The sequence below is a fragment of the Carassius auratus genome, chromosome 4 (genome assembly GCF_003368295.1).
Source record: "Carassius auratus strain Wakin chromosome 4, ASM336829v1, whole genome shotgun sequence".
Classification (NCBI taxonomy): domain Eukaryota; kingdom Metazoa; phylum Chordata; class Actinopteri; order Cypriniformes; family Cyprinidae; genus Carassius; species Carassius auratus.
In genome coordinates, this window is record NC_039246.1 from 23,446,710 (window position 1) to 23,458,822 (window position 12,113).

A 12,113-nucleotide genomic window follows, 5' to 3' on the forward strand; every position below is an offset into this window, starting at 1 on the left:
TTGTGGTTCATTTTCTAGGGTCACAATCTACTAAACATCTCTTTTTTTGTGCTTCACAGTTAAAATTCAGGTCAATGCAGGTTTGGCACAACATAAAGATGACTAAATAATGTCAGAATATTCATTTTTGGGTGAACTAAATTTTAAATCCTTCCGAACATCCCATCAACAATCCATGAGATGTTTATTAAACTTTAATCTGCATTTTAGCTGACTAGCATCACTCAGTCCCTAGACACAGTTTAAGATATCTGTCAGACATCGAAGTGCTTGTAGCTAAATTAAGTACTGGGCTGAGGCATATAATCACGCCACTTTACTCTCAGTTCCCTCTCTAGAGAAACTAAGTTAACTGCTTAAACCTTTAGCACATATTACTGGTGAACTGCAATGCCTCACAAAAGCACAGGGAAAAAACACTGCAGCTGTGATGGAGATGTGTAATATTAAGGATCTAGACCCACACTCACCTAATCTATGAACACACCCACCTTGTCTTATAACAGACCGCACCCACCCAACCTCAGGCCACACCCCCATCTCAGAACCTAGGCCACGGCCATTCCATTTCAGAAGACTGACATTCTTCACTGACATTTCCCTCCACTCTGATTAAGTGAACACCCACTGTGCCATATACTGTCCAAGGCAGATGAAGAGGATTGAACTTTAATTCTACCCTGACTGTCTGTTTCAAAGGGGGGGGGGGGGATAATGCTGAAGAACTTTAAGAGTTTTGAGGTAGAGCACTTGACCCAAGAATCAATTCATAGGTCAAAAAACAACAAAAATATAATCTTGTCAGAATATTACCTAAAATACTGAAATAAAGCAGTAAACAAAGTGAAAAGTCCAGTTAGTGGCCCTAAAACCACATTCAGTTTTATCTAAAACAGATGACAGCAAACCTTCCAATGTTATTACATCGCCAATTTACTTAAATCGCACTAAAATGTTACTAACCATTGGAGAATAAAACACCACCTGCCCTAAAAAGATGTTAACAAAATTGACAAACATTTGCTAAAGCAGCCATGCCATTTTTGCAACTCTGTGCTCGTTTAGCGTTAGAGTTATGTTATACTGGACTCCCACCCATGTGAAATGCTGTACCAGGTGAGCTATCGAGCAAGTTTACCAAATCATAAAATCATTCATATGGATCTAGTTATGTGATGCAAACACCAAAATGTTTTATTTTACAAATTATGCATCAAGGTAAAAGTTTTTTTAAAATGTTGAAAATAAGTCCTTATTAATAAATAGTCTGCAACTATATTTTTTTTGTGAAAAGGAGTAATAGTTGTTGGAGTCTTAACGTCAATAGTGTTAATTTCAGCTGAAAAATTCCCCAAATTGTACATAATAGGTATGCATTAAATTAGGTAGAGGCACATTTTTCCAATGCGTGTATGTTGAATATATTGGCAACAAAACATCTTTCTCAAAAACTTTGTGAAAGTTTGAAAAATCAAACGTGATAAACTTGAAAAAAAAAAGTTTATTTTAAGTACTTTTACCATTATGCCTTGACAAAAAAAGTTCCTTATAACAACCTTAACAATTATGCGCAACTAATAAAGAGATACTGATATGATCCAGCAACCAATCAGAATTGGAGTCTGGTTTGAGGGAGGAGCTCCAGAACTCCATTTGATACTTGGTAGCTATACACCTCATCAGGGTCAAGACAGATCTATACCTGGAAAATCTGAAGGTAAAAGGAAACGATCAATCAGGTTAATTTGGAAATGTAGAGTCTACAGTACACTCTGCTCAGCAAAGTGTTGAGTAATCAATAAACGAATTGGCTGAAAAATGACACCGTTCAAAACAAACCAAGAAAGGATCCACATCAGCTGTGGGTGCATTCTGATAAGCCTGAATTTAACATTCACCACTAGTACTTAAAGACAGGCAAGTCGGCACTAGCCATAAGGGGCAACTTTAAAACATCATTGTTGTATGCAGGCCAGGTACGATTTTTTTTTTTTTTGGTCAAACGATGGTCTAAACTTTTATATAAAACAATTATATAAAAACAAAAAATACAAGTGTTCCCCCTAGTTTTAATGAGTGTTTTGCCCTGACACATCAGTAAAATTCCACACCCAGAGGGAAATCCCTCTGCAAAGAGGAAGTGTCGTGTCAGCTATTGCATACAAAAGTGCAGTAATAAACAGCAATCTTTAAGCTAATTATGGTCAAAATGTAGGTCCAAATCAATAACATTTATGGTCCCCGGAACATGGATAATTAAACTATAATAGCTTTCTGCTTGAATATATCAAGCTAAGAAAAACAATGTTTATAGCAAACAAAGTCATTCAGTCAATTCCAGTGCAAATGGAATTAGGAGGACAGCAGAGGGAAGACAGTCGGCCTGCCGGGATTTCACGTGCCTGCTGGTGCCTGGCGGCTTTCTTTTCTCGGAGCTGAACAGACTGCTGGGATCTGCAGGGGTGGTTAGCTTTGCTATTCTGAGGAGCCTTGGAGAGAAGCACCACGTTCTCCCACGGGATTCATCGGAGGGAGTCTGAACATGTCACTCCTTAGAAAAGTCAACTAATATTTCGACAAGAGAGGCAAGCGGAAGGTAAAACACAGAGTGCAGCATCGCACAAATAGGTGAATACTCGTATGCAAATATACGTAAGAGCGTGCGCACATCCCGGGAGAGATGAACGCGATACTCATTGGAGATAAAAAAAAAAAAAAAAAAAAAAAAAAAAAGGCATCTTCAAACATAAAAGGGATCGGCGTTCAAAAGATGTGCAAATGTGCAAACAGAGAGACTCATATGCACATGAATGGGTCACGAACATGCAGATGATACATGAGAGCTCTACAGTAGAGCACTAAACACAGTCCCTGGGTCTATCTGAAGATGTTGGGATTAATTTCAATCCACAGAGCTGTTTAAGGACGTCTATTTAGAGAGCCACACAAAACAACAACTGGCCTGAGCTGACAGCCACAAATCAGAGCAGCAGACTTGATTAACCAAATACCAAATCTACAAGTGTATGCCTTCAAACATATCTATAATCAAGGCCACATTTTAATGAGAACTGCTGCTATAAGAAACCAAGGCTCAGCATTAAGGACTTTTAATTGTGTGCATTTCACACAATTATATACAATATCTAATCAAATATATGAAAATAATAATTTAATAAAAAAAAAATATATGGAATATAAAATATTTAGAAAAACAGTTATAATAGTCATTCTTATTATTACAAGAAAACAAAAACAACAATGCAAAAAAAAAAAAATACAAAAATAGTCTCTTTTATCTAAATGTATATTTTTCCATATTTTATGTAGTTTATTTTAAATATATATTTTGTATTAAACGGTCACATATAAAAAAGTTTTTTTTTTTTTTTTTAAATTTAAAAAATTTTGTAATCCACTTGGGAACATGACAAACTCAGACTACACTGCATCTCGGAGCTTTGTGACAAGAAAGTATTTTTTTAACATCTTTGTTTTAAACTTGCTAAAGCTAATCTCTTATAATTATTAATTAATTTCTCAATATCCTGCATTTTGATTTTCTTTACGAAAGAGAGTAATTTCTGTACCAATAGCTTCTCTGAAAAAAAAAAACCTTCCACTTCCGAGTACTTCACTAATGGTCTCATATATCTATGACTGGAATGCTTTAATTTACTCTATTAAAAGGGTTGTAGTGAGCTGAGAACTCCACAAAGACTCTATTAAACCAGCCTTCAACACAGGAATTCTTCAACCCCTTCCTTATCACATTTGAAATTTCCCACAATCCATTACTTCAATGAGGTTGAAAGGTAACCTGTAACCCCATAAACTCAGCAGGCCCTAAATCGCCATAAATGCTAAGAAACCAGTCTATATCCACTGTGATTATGGGGTCCTTGGAATCCTATAAGCTGGGCTTTGTGTGCCAGGTTCTGTCAAAAGTGTTTCCCATGTCCCTGAAGAAAAGCACCAAAAAGAAACGCATCAGGAGATCATACGGCCCGTGTTATTTATTTCTCAGCAATGGGATCCTTTGAGCAAAAGCTCTTCACTACAGTGCCATAAATAAAACACACTCTTGAAGCTTTCACAGGTTTTCCAGTAGGAGTAACTTCTCTCAGTAAATGGTAACACACAAACATAATGCGTATTTTGACGTTGGTTTGAACTTTTAGGCTAACTCTCAGCCTTTCTAGAAAAGTGTGCCACAGAAAGCAATGGTTTTTGCACTCTGGTGATGTTTAGGATAAATCTAAGCACAAATCCTTAAAGACTGGTGAAAACAAAATTCACAGTGTACCTTATAATATTGTGATGCCTAAAATCACATGTATCATTGATTTTAGTTTGTATTTTTTTTTTTACATTATGTATAGTGTGTGTATGTATATCTATCTATCTATCTATCTATCTATCTATCTATCTATCTATCTATAGAAAGAGAGAGACTGACTGATGGCAGTAGACTGATTTCCAATATTTTGAACCCATAAAGAAATGAATAGTAATGTCAAAATTAAAGGGGTCATATAATGCCCATTTTCCACACGTTGATATGATTCTTTAGGGTCTTAATGAAAAATCTGTAACAGTTAGTTTAAAATTTCTCAATGTTAGTGTAAAAAAACACCTTTATTTACCGTCAAAAACAGCTCTTTTCAAAACAGGCTGGTTTGTGGGATTCTCCTTTGATGCTAATGAGCTCTGCTGACTCCGCCCCCCTCTTCTGATCTGCTCTCTGAGAGACTGTTTACTTCAGCCACATCAGAGACAATTTATAAGAGACATGCCACTTCCTCAATACAACTATATAAAGAAAACCATAACAGCAAAGATGGCGGTTGTGTGCACATGTCCCGCCCCTCCCGCTGGAAAGCCAATCATCTGCTTTTAACAGTCAAGCCGGGAAACATTTAAGCCTATCGTCTGGTTCCACTGACATATGTGCACAGTTGAGGAACCTTTGCACATGCGTAGTAAAAGTATAACCTTTGTGGAAAAAGGCATTTTAAAACTTATTTTGGGGCAAAGTCATCAAACCTTTTCAGCGATTTTTATCATATTTTACTGCTGTTTCTATGCATGCAGTTTTTATGTCCTGGTGACCAGTGAAAGTGCAGTTCTGACTCTCTGCCCATTCATTTAGATAGAAGCCTGGTCTTGTTAGTCTGAAATAGCTGCCCGGAGGCGTGGCCAAGATGGTGGCCGAGTGGCACGACTTGCCTGAAAGGACTTTGGCCACATTCATAGTGAAACTTGCTAATTAGCACATTATTAGAAAAGGCGATTTGCAATGATTCATTCAAATACATTATACTCACTGCTGGAGGCTGGATCATGAAGGATTCGCGCGAACAAACACATTTATGTAGATCAAGGGCACATTTCTTTCATTACTCCAAACGTAAGTTAATCCTCTGCGATTTCAGTCGCTCAGATTTCAGGAGTAAATGACTACTGCTATGTTCATTATTACATCCAACAACAAAACACCTCAATCACTAAGGAGTCATTATAGTCTGCATCTCGGCCTGATGATGGTTCACTCAGGGCGGGTCTGAGGTAAGACACAAGTCCAGTGTGTGCTGAAGCGCTGCTGTCAATCAAACAATCGGGGGAGGGGCCTCCGACTGTGTGACGTCACATGGTCAGACAGCTCGATTTGAGAAAGTTGAAAACATTTAAAGAGATTACAGAAAAAACACTTGGTGGATTTTTATCATTATAGGGTGGTTGTGTACACACACTGCCAACACACATTTCAGTTAAAACAACTTGTAAAAGTGCATGTTGCATTATATGACCCCTTTAAGACTGACACGGGCTCTGACAAAAACCTTCTTCAAATGCTTTTATGATCATGAAGATTTGATCTTTATGAAAGTGACAGAACAGGAAGTCTCGAGCCCATTTATCAGGCAATGCCAAGTTTCTAAAATATAAATGAATGTTTAATAGCACTTAGAACCAGTCAGTTAAAACATATAGTATATCCGCCATGAAGTGAATCATCCCCATACAAAATTGAACCCCAGTTGAGTTGTGGCAGATAAGTCTAGAGGTGAGAGATACGCCAGACTTGGCTAAACTCAGAGCCAAAAGGTGCTACTGCAGTCAGGATGGAGCCAATAACCATCCAGCAAAGTTATTATCATCTCAGCTAGCAGCCGGCTACAGACATGCTATCATTATTAGCATGGCAAACTCATAGCCTGCAGTAAATCTGTGTCAAAGCAACACAATCTAGTGGTAATGACTACATAAACTGGTCTCTTGTCTGTAATAAACACAAACCACCATAGCAGGGCAGAAAACAAACGTAGTATTTGTTGTGTTTTTTACACCGCTCTTTTTCTTACTCAAATCTGGATGAAACCATGTAATCAACTCTTGGAACAAGCACAAGCCATTACATCAGAGACAGTCTGAAATAAATAAAAAATTATAAAAACAAAGCAATCTGGCTCACTGCATGCCATTAATTGTTTTTTTAAACCGGTTCAAAAAATAAATCTATTGTGTTGAGAACTTAGACTTACTAACACACAAAAGGCTTATTATGAGCAATGATTATGAATGAGACAACATTGTTGACGATCAAGAACATTTAAAGGGTTCAAAAGATTCAGTGGCCCACGTAACAGATAGAAAAGGCTTTTGTTTTGGTAAATGATGCAGTTTTAACTGGCCCTGTCAAAAACCTGTGTTGAAGCCCAACATGTTATTTGCATGTCAAGCAAGCTTGTCAAGGAGAATGAGTGAAAACAAACATGGAGTAGCAATCACGGTTTCACATTTAGACATTTCCTACTGATGCAACGAATCGGTGGGGGGATCTAAAATGATTTACCAAAGTGAACAACTGCTCTTTTTCTCACATACTCTCAACCAGCGTGGTCTCGATTTCTGTTCGCAGAAACAGAAAATGCAAATTCTGTCACAATTTACTCACTCTCATGTCATAACAACATCTATTTTCGCGGACCAAAAAAAAAAAAAAAAAGTTTTAGACAGGATGTTCATGTTGCTCTTTTCCATACGATAACTGTGAATGGCGACCAAGCTGCAAAAATAGCACCATGAAAATTTTAAAACAATAGCTCATACACTTTTAAAAATAAAGGATCTAAAAGGGGGTTTATGCAGCAATGCCATAGCAAACACAATATTTATTCAACATTCAGCTTGGTGTGATGTTACTTTTCTCTCAATTTCAGAGTTTGACCAATTTTTTGTCACCATTCACTGTCACTGTACACTAAAGAACAGCATTAACATTCTGCAAAGCATCTCCTTTTGTGTTTTAAAGAAGAAAGTCATACAAGTCACTTCTGATCTAGTTACACTAAACTACAAGGCAACTGATGCACACAACAATTATGAAGACTACCTCAAAGGGCAGGGGTGTCAAACATCCCTTGTCAAATCAATGTCATGAAGACTAAGGCAATAGCACGATTTCTATTGCTAAAAAAACCAGTAAGCTGCTTAGAGACTGGAAAACAACAAGTTGGGAGGCAGATTATGGAAGGAAAAGGAGCAACGGGAGACGAGATCAATGAGAACTCAGCCCAAATTCTAGTGTCAAATGTCAACACATGGCAGGGCATCTGACGTCTGACTGACTACAGCATATAGACCCCAGGGATGCGTTTATACACACACACACACACACACACACAAACTCAGACACATAATTTTCTGCAGTCAAATGAGCAATGCCTCTTCATGAACTTGTTGCTCAAACCATTTCATTGTGCATTTCTAAATCAGATCTCAGCCTCATCATAAAGGCTGGGTTGTAAATCTACTACTGATGTGCATTAAATAACATTTCAAACGTATGGATGATTTCACTATGCCTTTTCCAATTTATATTTATTTTAAGGCTATTCCTGGCCTGGCATTAATCCTGAAATAAAGCACTTTTAGACATAAGACAATCAGTTCAGGGAGTTTTTTTTTTTTTTTTTTTTACGTAATGCTCAAAAACTCTCCTTTAAAGCATTTATTTTGGCAGTTTGACCATGAAATGTATAGAGACTTAAGCCATTTCAGAAACAATATGTAGGCCTAGATAAACCATATTCAATATGGCTTTAAAATAACACTCTCCTGTTCAAAAGTTTGGGACCAGTAATATGTTTTTAAATGTCTTTTTTATTTTTAAATCTCTTACACTGCTGCATTTATTCAACATAAATATTGAGAGACTATTACAATTTAAAATGCATCTTTACTATTTCAACATATTTAAAAATGTAATTTCCTGTGATTTTCAGAAGCCATTACTCAAGTCCTTAGTGTCTGTGTCAGTGTCATTATTGTGCTGCTTAATATTTTTGTGGAAATCATGATACATTTTTTGAATAGTATTTATTTGAAATAAATCTTGTATAACATTAGTAATGTATTCACTGTCTTCTGAGATAAATTGATACTTTATCAATGCAGTGCATCTTTGTTGAATAAAAGCACCATTTTCTTTCAAGAAAAAAAAAACTAATTTTTCAACATCAGCGAACATATAAAGCAACAACAAATATCCGAATTTCAATATGACCATAACATAATTCAAATGACTATTTCTAGATCATAGACTCAAAAAAGGCCCCAATCTTGCAAGTCACAAACAGCTGCCACAGTCATCAGTCATGGCTTACATGCTTAAATGATGAAAATTATGTGTGGGAATAGATGGAGGAATTGCTTTGGGATTAGCGTAAGAAAACGTGAGCGTCAAGCTGAGCCACATTAGCTCGGTAACCCTTGGAAACAACTTGAGAGCCAATTCTGATTTCTTACACTGAGATCATCCACTTGATACCTGCTGAAAACAAAGTATATTTACAGTATCAAACCCACAGCTATCTATACACTCACTTAGTCTCGCACAATCACATGACTTCTAAGGAGGAAGGAAGGCGTGACAAGGCCACCAGGTTTCATGAGGCCCTTTGGCCTAAAGAGGAAGTGGTCCAATTTACTGAGGAACACCAACAGCCTTCTTTTCCCCGGACTATCATGCTCTTCCTCTCCAGAGCATCTCCTTTCCTTTCTGCTCAGTTGGTTCCTCTAAAAGTCTCAACAGTTACCGACAGCTGGCAGTTAATGTTTTGTCATCTCATTACCCATTGGCTTCAAAACGCGATTCTGTTTCCTAGTCAAATGTCAAAGCCTTGGTGGGAAACCACAGCGCTTACTAATGTCATAGCTGTTCTCAAGTCTCAATATTCAGTAACGGGCACAAGAGGTACAGTTTAAGGATCTGAAATTGAAAAACCCACAATCAACCATTATATTATATTATATCATATACATACATACATACATACATACATACATATACACCAGTCAAAGACCCATAATATAGTGACACTAGAAGAATAGCGAGCACAATTCAGACTAGCAGGCTGGTTATTCCGACACAGCCCTCCAGAGGAATCAGTCCTGACAGCTGTATTAGAACTGCCATTTACAAAGTCAAAGAGATATTTGCTTCCCTGAAAGACCCTGTGTTTGTTTGCATACAGTTTGACTCCCACAAGAAAGCTGCTGGGAAGTTCTGATACAGCTCAAAGCAAGAACCACACTGTCAACCGCGACAATCGCGACTATAATTATACAAAACAACTAGGAACTACATGAAAGCGATACCTGAAATCGACACATCATAGCAGACGTGGCTCTAAATACAGACTTTTCCTCCAGGACCCAACCCAGATTTTTAAAGGGTGTTCAAACGGTGGACAGCTTTCTTTGAAAGGAAGTCCACATCTCTTCATTTTGTTATTTTCAACAGAGCCTACAGACCGGCATTCCTCTGTGCCCAAGAGGACACACTATCACAGGGGTTTCCTTCCTCTTGCTCTAAGAGGGACAGGATTGGGGTCAGACCCCACTAGGGTGAGGTCGTCCTGACCCAAAGCTCCAAAAAAGATATATATATGCTAAGTACTGGTATGGTAACAAGCCTGGCTTCTCAATTTTAGAATTCGGACCTGTATGTATACATGTATAAATTACAGGTAAACAGAAAACAAAGAAGATACAAAAACAAAGCAATGACTCCGTTATCTCATATTTCACACGAAGTTAGTGAACTGACAAAAGTATTTGACAGAGGAAATGTAAGAGTGTACTTACACTTATCTTCCTTTGGCAGTGACAGATATATTGCTGCCTACTTTTCTGTGATTGGGAATGACAAGTGTTTGCTCAAGACCCCCTCCAAAACAGGAAATGGTGTTCAATTGATAGGCGGTTGCACAAGTTGTCATACATGTTGCAGCAAACAAAAACCTAAACAAATTCCACAAAGTCTAAAATGAAGTTTTATACCATTTTACAGTGGAAAGGTGTCACAGAAGCTCCAAGTATTCCACATCAATAGCATAGCCATTTATGAAGCGTAGCTCATATTGAAGTCACTGTCAAACCGAGCAGTATTCTGTTGGTGAGTGTGGCCAATTTGGTGGACCAACTTCCACCATCACACCAGACTCCCCATCGCAAACAATCGTGAGAATTCCCAATGAAACGACTAGATTCCATCCATAAAAATGGCAGACAAATGGTAAAAGTGACCGCACCTTAAGGCTGCACTGATGCTGCATTCAGATGCAGATACGATGAGCTTAAGGGGAATCGAAAATATTTTATTTTAATCGGCATATTTTATTATTAGCAGTTATTTATGTGACATGGCATTTCCACACAGACTTTATAGCAGACACAAAGCCACCTCAAAGCAGGCTGTGTAGAGACACCTTTGGAGAAAGACTGTTATAATTTGACAAGAGCCCCATCATTAAAGATCAAGCCATTAAAAATACATGAAGAAGCAACAGGATCTTCTTTAACAACCTCTTTGAGAGACTTCAGCCTCACATCTCTTCACAGAAGACAATATTCAAAATGTCACATACAACTAGTAGTCTATAAAGGCCCTGTGATGTCTATGAAGTGGGCTGCAACACATTATTTATATATATTTCTCTTTCCGTAACCCTGAAAAGCAGGAGTGCAAAGTATTCCTAGGTGAACTGACAGTCACTCCACCGTGAAAGAAAACCTAGTCTCATTTTCTCCTATTCTTCTTGAATGAACTCGTCATCTCCCTCGACTGAGGAACAGAACAGAACTAGGCGGGGCCGGTAATCAGTCAAATCTAGAAGGAAAGACTGCGTTAGAAGGTGCTAAATGTGCCTTTTATCACGATGCCTGACACTCCTTTCCATCTCTTTACGTAAACTGTGTCGAAAAATGCAGCTTTGACGGTTATAAGCCGATAATCCGTGCTTCGTTAAACTACTCATTCGTACAACTTTTCCATTTCCGCTATAACTTCCACAGTGCCGTGGACATGAGACAACAGAAAACGCCATTCTTCACGCGACAGAGCAACGCAAACCTCGCGCGCTTCAACACAAAGTTCCCGGCGACCATTTTCGCCACTAAACCGAGTCTGGTAAATCTAAGGAGTTGAATTGTTTGACTCCAGCTCCGCCATATTCTAGACATCTGAGCTGCTCTTCCGCAAACCCTTGTGCCGGTCTGCTTTGCAACATTGTAACATTCCGCCGTTTGGCCGCTACAATGTATCAATCAAACGGTGACATCATAATCCCCTCACAGTTCCCGCGAAATACACGCGCCGATACGACTGTGAAGCCACAGAATCTCGCGCAAATGCGATACTTACAGCAATCCGCTCCAGCTCCAGCCAGTCAGTCAGTGAGTCCGTCTGCGCCTGTGCCTGTGCGTGTGAAAGAGCTGCTCGCCTCTGGGAGGGTGGGTGAGGTTTAGAGTCGAGCATGACGTTACAGCCTCGGTTTCAGCACCGCGCCGCGCGCTCCTGAGCTCTGTCTAAAACCGAGCGAAACGGAGAACGAGCGCTGCTAAATGTGGCACATGGAAGTGACAGTGTCGATGGATATGTACAGTACCTACAGTACAAGATAGGGAAAGAATGCTGAGGGAGAAAATAGTACTCTAGTGGCATCATGGTACAGCGATTGTATCCAATGGTAATAATACCATGTTGCTAGTATCCCAAGATACTTCAACAATGGTACATGTCAAGGATTTATGTCAAGATATTACAA

At 38.5% G+C, this 12,113-nt stretch overlaps 1 protein-coding gene across 1 annotated transcript in view; it reads right to left on the minus strand.

The window, feature by feature from the left end:
- Positions 1–11,856, minus strand: part of LOC113063276 (ras-related protein Rap-1b) — a 48,970-nt gene extending 37,114 nt beyond the window's left edge. Inside the window, exon 1 of the mRNA XM_026233551.1 lies at positions 11,711–11,856. The gene's annotated coding sequence lies outside the window, so the exon portion shown is untranslated. The remainder of the gene's footprint in view (positions 1–11,710) is intronic.
- Positions 11,857–12,113: the final 257 nt, after the last annotated feature.